This window comes from Agelaius tricolor, unplaced genomic scaffold (assembly GCF_023055355.1).
Source record: "Agelaius tricolor isolate 1412-34295 unplaced genomic scaffold, bAgeTri1.0.p SCAF_1, whole genome shotgun sequence".
Lineage (NCBI taxonomy): Eukaryota > Metazoa > Chordata > Aves > Passeriformes > Icteridae > Agelaius > Agelaius tricolor.
The window spans coordinates 7,498,149-7,506,104 of NW_027269261.1; the positions used below are offsets into that span (position 1 = coordinate 7,498,149).

General features: G+C 43.2%; 1 long non-coding RNA gene across 1 annotated transcript; it reads right to left on the reverse strand.

The window, feature by feature from the left end:
* Positions 1 to 164: 164 nt before the first annotated feature.
* Positions 165 to 4,883, reverse strand: LOC139587436 (uncharacterized). The gene is made up of 2 exons (XR_011678396.1): positions 4,753 to 4,883; positions 165 to 3,051 (listed from the first exon to the last, which is right to left on the reverse strand). It is a non-coding gene; the product is annotated as an uncharacterized lncRNA (long non-coding RNA).
* Positions 4,884 to 7,956: the final 3,073 nt, after the last annotated feature.

A 7,956-nucleotide genomic window follows, 5' to 3' on the forward strand; every position in this document is an offset into this window, starting at 1 on the left:
ATGTCAGGATCAAAAGGCCCTGGGGGAAAGTAACCTGCACTCTAATACAACTGAACAGCCACTAGCAATTGCTGTAAGTGCATCTCAACTACAGAGTCAGAGCCTCTGCTCACACAACTGGTGCCACCATCTTCTCTGTCATTTAGGCATTAGAAGGAGCCATATTTGATTTGCAAAATCTTTATTACGGATGATGATGTAATGCAGCTCTGCGTGGAGACATCCAAACTACCTCCAGCAGCAGAAGTGGTTTAGCCATGTGAGCATTCACTTGGGGCTAATCAAACCTGACAAGAAAGAGAGTGTTATCGTGGGCAGAACACCCTGCTAAAATAGAGATAGTCTGCATTAGTGCTCAGATAAAAACAACGGGCTGCACTACACAGACATGACCAGATATGCCACACACACACACACACACACCTCTGACCCTACGGTGAGTTTATGAGAGGTGGCTGTCAGGAAAGAGAAACCACAAAGGACTTTATTTATACTTACAGAAGTACTGGTGGATTGATTTATCTATTCATAGCATTTTATGAGAGAACAGCACCTTACCGGACAGTCCAAAGTGAACTCTGAGCTGTTCAGTATTATACAATCAGACTATTTGCAAATGCTCAGTAAACTCTAAAAGCCAGGCACCGAAATTGGCATCAATTCCCCACACAACACACATATCCCATGATGGAAAAGTTAGAAGGGGGCAGCCCCGGTTCCCAGCCGCAGGAAGCTGCCCGGAGGTTAACAATCCATAGCCCGTCCCTGTCAGCTTTAGCTCTGCCCGCTCCCGGGGGTGCGGAGGAAGGGCTCTCCGTCCGGCGGTTCCCGCTCCCTTCTCCCGCAGGCGGAGCTGCTCCTCCGCGCTCCCGGCTGCGGCCCTGCCTGGCCGGGCGTGCCCGAGCCCCGAGGTCAGCGGCGGGGCCGGTCCCCCCCCGTGCTACCGGACGTGCCCCCGCCGCCATTGGCGGGAGCGCCCTGGAATTCCATGACGCCAGGCGGGGCGGGGCGGGGTGCGCGGCTGTCCCGGCCCCGGCGAGCCCGTGTTTTCCTCCGGGAGCTCTCGTGTGTCCCGGAGGGCCGCAGCGCTGCTCCCGCCCTGCCGCTGGCAGCTCCGGCTGGTTTCTAATGCGTGAGGAGCACCGCAGTCAGCACTACAGCGTATTGTCTGCCCGGAGAAGGAAAAACTATTCCAGTATTACCAGGTTTTGCACCTTCGCTGATTAATGCCATTAATGCCATTAAAGCCGTGCTTTTCCAGAGCTGCAGGAACAGGTACGGCCCTTTGAGCTTTGCCACAAATGCTATTTGAGTGCCTACAGAACAGCACAGAAAGAGCTGGCCCAACTCTAAAAAGACTCCAGATGCTCATCTTTCACTGGCAGCACCGATAAGCCTCTGCTCCTCCTTTCCGAAGGCCTTTATCTCTGCAGACCACAGGCATCTTCCACCCTAAGGCATCCATAAGCGGCCATGAAGGAATCTACCCTAATGAGATTCCACTGGTTTAGCCGGCAAGAACACGCCAAGGACAACTGCAGTACTTCATCCTCACCCGGCGGAACCACCGCTGCTGCAAACGCGGCCAGATTGCTACGGGAAAGAAGATTAGGGTGGAAAACAGCTGGTGCAGCTTGGAGCCAAAGAAGATTCAAATATCATGAATAGAAAAGAGGAGCACTCAAATCAGAAGTTGTTTTCAGCATCTTTCATAGAAAGTAGACAGCCCTCATTCAGCAAAAAAGAGGTGGATTTCCACTGCTTGTACTCCTTTGGGCTGTCCAAGTGGCAGACGTTTTTCAAAATAATCTCTTCCACTTTTCCCTTGTTGGGAAACTCTCCTCTTGCCTGGGAGACTGAGCAAAGGCAGTCACCTTTCCCATCAGGATGCATTAATTGCAACCTTTATATCAAGCTAAAAACACTGTTTCAAAATGTTACTAGGGAAAAAAAAAAACAAACCCAGACCAAACAAAATGAAACACAAAACAAGCAAAACTAACACATTGTTGCTTTGGACCTTTCCAAATAGCTCCTAGTCAGCTTCCAGGGTAATGCACTGGACCAGTTGGAGGAAGAGCTACCAGATCAACTCCAGTGGCATCACAGACTGCAGGAACATCTACAAACTGCAACAGCCGCTTCCCTTTGCAAAAGCACAGAGTACAAGCCAAACAAAACACAACAGAGCAGATGAAGTTTGCCTTTTTTGAGGTTAACTGGACTAAAAAATAAAAAAGGGAGTCCAGAGTATGATCAGAGTATGGTTCTTTTCAAGCAACACTGCAGGTAATCTTTCAGAATCATTTGAGAAAGGCTTCCCACTACAAAAGACATTCACAGTTTGTCACCAAACTCCAAAGGGTCTCTGATCAAAGAAGAAATATTTCTTTCCTATCCCCCCAAAAGCACAAACTAAACATCCAAATGACTTAGTCTAGTTCCAGCTCAACAGATAAAGGTCCTCACTATCACCCAGGGAAAACTGGGGTTGTTATTATATTTATCTAAAAGCTACTCAGACATTTTGGTGATGGAAGGAGTATAAAAGAATACCTTTATTTATCGACAGCCTTCACCTGACTCCTACTTTCTTTCACCTCCTCCCAGACCCAATTCTCCCTTCCTGTTCTCAGTCTCCCTTCTTTAACTCATTGAACCTCCAACCAACCTTTGCACTCCAGATCTGCAAGTTCTCCCCTATTTCCTGCTCCAGCTCCCAGCCTGGTGCCCATTTCCTTATTTCATACTCACTACACACCTCTTTGACTCAATGTATTTGCTCAGACAGTTGCATTTTTCTCTTCTTTCTGCTTGTTTTTTTTTTTCTATCTCTGTCTTTCATCCTCTTGATTCTGATGCCAAACAATTCCTACCTTCCCCTAGTTTTTCAGCCAGCCCCAGTGCCATACCTGCTGTGTTCCCTTCTGCAGCTCCCAGGCTGGACAGCCTTTCCTAGCCAATTTCAATCCCATCCTTAAAAAACACTGGACTGTGTTGTTTCATCCTCACTCCAGTCCTGGCAGGCCTGCTATGCACTTACAATTTCTCCTGGAAATTAAAGTTAAGTGTCAGTACAAAATGCTCACAAGCTTTAAAACTATCTTCCTCTTAAAATGCATTTTGACAGAATTAAAATATTTGTAGCCTTAACTTTGCATTAACAGTACATTTTGTGCAGATTTAAACATATTCCTAAATAATCATCTACATAAAAGACAAAAATACACATTTGCTGTTTTTTCCTGGGAAGTTACTAGGGGTGGCAATCATTGGCACTTGTTAAGGAAAGTACAAGTCACCTGAAAACCTCAAAATGAGTTACAATCATCTTGCCTCTGTGTAAATAGCTTTCTATTAGGATTTGTTTTGAAGGTTTCTATGTCATGGGTTTGTAGAGCACAGAATCACAGCACAGTAACAGCAGCCATTGCACTGCAGAGCTGTTTGATATGCTGGGTTGCCCATCACACAGGACACCTTCCTATCCTTTGGAATATTTATATTCTCTGCCAGTACAGACACCAAAAGTACACTGGCCAGAACTAGCAGCTGTGTAGTACACCTATCTTTAGAGATTGGCACCTACTGGAAACACAGATAAGAAGTGGTTGTGGAGTAGCAGGAGTAGTAGACACAGCATTTTCCTCACTTTTATCATGTCTTTTAATAGTGTCTTTTGCCTTTTGCAGTTCTCTGAAATGCTTCACATATATCAGACATTATGGTCCTGCTGTTCAGAGAAAACTCTTCCACAAGTGTTTACTTTTAAGCAACTCTCAAGCTCCACAGGTTCCTGGGGAGGATACAAAATTTTTAATTTATGCCTGGAAAAAAAAGTGGATCCCTGAAAACTGAGCCTGAAGGAAAGTCTCCCTGTTTAAATAACAATGCAAGTATACATGTGCCACACAAAAAATTTATTGGGATTCCTGGGTTCTTCAGGAAAGCTTAAAAGAAACAGCTACCTTAAAATGCAAAATCATCAGTCCTGACATCCAAAGTCCACAGGTACTTCTTTTCACACTTTGAGCATCACATATGGCCAGGGGATTCAGGACAACTGACTTTGGAGATAAAGTGCATTTTTCTAATGTCTCATAACCCAAAAGCAGTAAATCTGTTTTTTTCTCCAAACCTTTTTTGGTAATTAACACTATTTCAATGAAAAGTTTTTCCCAAAAGGTATTTCAAGGACAAAGTTCTAAAAGAATGAAAATAAGCCTACAATAGTTCAGAGAATAAGATTCAGGATTTCTGGATTTTGCTTCTCTTTTTGGATTACCATTAATTTTTAGGATGCTTGGTGAGTTTGACTTGTAGGATCCTCTCCTATAAAGACTTACCAAGCTCCTCAAGTTTCACTGAGTATATGTCTGCTTTTATATAGGGACTCCTGGCTCTAATTCCTTATGTATCATCCAGGATTTTCTTATTATAATCTCATTTGTATGGCCCATTATTAACACACATGCACTGCTGGAACTCATCCTTCTAATGAGGTCCCCCAGAACACGAAAGAGAAAATAACATTACTATAAAATGCTGCTAATTCTTTGTTTTCTGTGGTCTAGTGAGTTTCTTCTGGTGGAAAGAGTCACAAAAATCCTGTATGAGCACCCTATAATGACATCCTGAAACTCCATTCCTATTCCTATCTAGTTTGCTTATTTGTTTGTCCATAATAAGCCTTTTACATATGCTTAATATTTTAGTACACTTTCTAATAGAAAGTAAAAAAATCTCCATTACCTTTTGAAGACTGGAAGTTAAAAATATCTTTAATTGCCTGATCCAGAGCTAAGAAGAGTTCCAGGTACATACAATGCACTGTAACTGTAACCACAGTCTTCATTTCTTCTTATCAGCTCTGAAGGACTGGCATGCAACAGTTCAGTACCTTAAGGTGGAAACAGGACTTGCAATATCATGCCCAAAAAAGCTGTATTCCTATTACACTGGCACTATAAAAAATCCTAAACAGAAACCCCCTGTCAGTAGAACTTCAGTTTCTTATTGACTTCTCTAAGCTTATGCCCAATCTTCCTCCATTTCTCAGGACAGTATTGTGATTTATTCTTGGATACTGCCAGTTTGGAGTGCACTAAAGGGTTAACTGAAACAGAAACCAAGTCCTAGCACCCGATAGGGAATAGGGCAGGACAGATAATGGTGAGGTTATTGTACAGCCCTGCCAAAGCCTGGAAATTGGATGGTATGACAAGGAGTATCTGTGATTTTTTCAGATGAAGTATGATCAAATGTGATAACATATTTCAGAGATATTATGTGAAATTTAATTATAGAAATATGTTAAAGGCATTGAGTGAAAGGACTGGTGGACAAGTAAAAAGAAAAGGGAGTTTTTCCTCTGTAATGATAATGCAAGAATCTGAAATTTACTGTAGCTGCCTGAGTTAGTTTGCATTGACAGACACATTTCAAGTGGGTTTTTGCAGAATTTTTTTGCAGAACAGGGAAGAACAATTGTTCTGGGGAGTATTTCTTCCCAACATTACAGCAGAATAAAATTATTTAACTGATTTTAGCTCTCCTGGCTCTTCACACATGACTAAGTTATGATAACAACCTTTGCTGTCTTTTGAAGCATTGTATTCTACTGTGGAAGGAATTGGGCAGCCCATGGTTTTCTAACAGAAACTGCTGCAAAATCTTTTATTTCCAGTACTTCTGTGTGATGAGTTCATTAAAACTGCCAAGGAGAAACAACCAACACGAGCCCTAATTGGTTCCCAAGTAAGATCCCTACTACAAGTACACTGATATCCTAGGAGCTCCTGTTGTAGGAGAATTCCAGCTGGCTGATTTGCCCCAAGGCTCTCACCTGCTGGAAAACAAACCCCTGCAGGCTTGCATTAGGGAGGGGAAAAGAAGGATCACTCTTTCCCACCACCCATTAGGCTCCCATTGGCTCCATTCTGCGGCATTGCTCTTGTAAAGAATGCCTTTTCACACACTGATGCAGGCTCCAGCCCCTGCTAACACTGCCTTGAAAGGCTCTGAGAGCTACTATACTTGACAGAACTCAAAGATAATATTATTTATTTCATTTCATTGCTCAGTAGGGTAATCTCATGAGATATGAATCTCTTCTTCATGAGGGCCCTGGGGATAGCAGGCAGAATGAAACTCAGCTACTCTTTAGTACAATTCAGACAGCACAGACCAAAGTACTCAGGCTCCAACAGCAAACAGCAGACCAAAATACCAGCTACGACACCCTATATCTTCATTTATTTGGAACAATATTCTGTAGGCTGGTTGCTTTCAAAATAAATCTGCTTGTTTCTTGTAAAAACATAAGACTGTCTTGAAATGGCATTGATGCTTCATAAGCCTCATTTGTGATGCTTCCTCAAGCCTCAGCTGAGGAAGGGTCTCAAAAATGAAAATAATGTTCTGAGGTCTGGCTCTAAGACAGCTGAGAAGTGTTCTGACACGTCCCATCTTTCTGAGCAAGTATTCCCAAATCTCAAAACCCACTTCTGGAGAAAGTGGTCTCCTGAGAGCAGAAAAGGGAGAGGGAAGATGGAGTAGCAGACATTACATTTTAAAGCATCAGCAAAGAACATGAAGTTATTTTCAGTCTTATGAGACTACAGAGCTTTGGGGGTTTTTAAAGAAATGAAAGCTTCCTATTTTCCCAACATTCTTTGTAAGTCACACACTCTGCAGACTCTACTTTTCTGTACCATATTTTTAGGTAATTTTTCTTCATTTCTCCTCCTCTTCTTCTCAAATTCACATCTCACAAGGCATCACAGTATGAAAACTGCAGTTGCTGTTGAGAGTAGCACTTTATAGTAGCACTTCTCATTAGTTTCCTAATGCTCAGAAACTTCTGCAACACAGTTCATGTACAAACCTACTGAAGAACAATTTGCCCTGACTACTCAATGTTCAGTATCCACAATTGCAGCTGAGAATAAGAGGATTCACAGATATTCACTTCTGAAAATGAGACCTAGTGTGCCTCTGACTACAGACCCAGGTGTGGGCACCCTAATTAGAGGCTATTTTTTAAAAACTCCTTTAAAGTGCCCATAGAGCTGCTTTCACATCACAAGGGAGAAAGTGCCAGAGCCAGAATTAGAAGTTCCTGTCTCCCAAACAGGCTCTGAGCACATGTCTTGTGTCAGAGAAGGGGCCGGAAGCGAGGGTGCACAGGAACCATGTGGCAACAGTGGTTCCTTCTGATCAAACAGTGCCTGACAAACCTCACTCGCTCTGTGAGTGCCACAAAGCTGCTGTCATGGGGCCCAGCTGCCCTAAAGGAGTCCAGAGATCACTGGTGATGAGAAGGATTTGTCAGGCAGCACCAGTTCATTATATTTGATTTGTATGTCTTAGTCAGTTTCTGACAAAATTCCCTCTTAAGTTTTGCAATGAGACTGGGGAGTTTTACCAAAAGCCAGACAGGTGATAACATAAAAATCTCATCTTTTGTTTTTGAAATCTAAAGAAAGTGTCAGACAGTAGTATTTGCAGAAACAAGCTTGATCCTCTAAAATCTCCAAACTCATCAAAACAAACAAGCACCAGAAGGTAAATGAGAATGTACAAATTTAGCATGTGCTAACATTGCATGATTCTGGCAAATCTGACGTTCTGTGGGGACTCACTACAACTCCTGCATGCTAAGTCTTGGCACTACCACTGACAGTGTACAAGTGATGCTAAAATACAGCCTGGGCAACTAAAGTGGAGAACATCAGTTGGATTAAACATGGACTGCAGGGCACAAATCTCAGGGCAGAGACAGAGAAGCAGCACCACTTGAAACCTCAGCAGCAAAGAACTACAGGAATGGCTGCCAGCCTGCTTCCCTTGGGCTACAAGGCTTCCAGGCACACTTTCCATGCTGGCACTGTGTCCTGCATTCAGCAGAGGGGCTGTGCTTCTGCAGGATAAACCCCCAGTGTGAGAGGGAGTCAT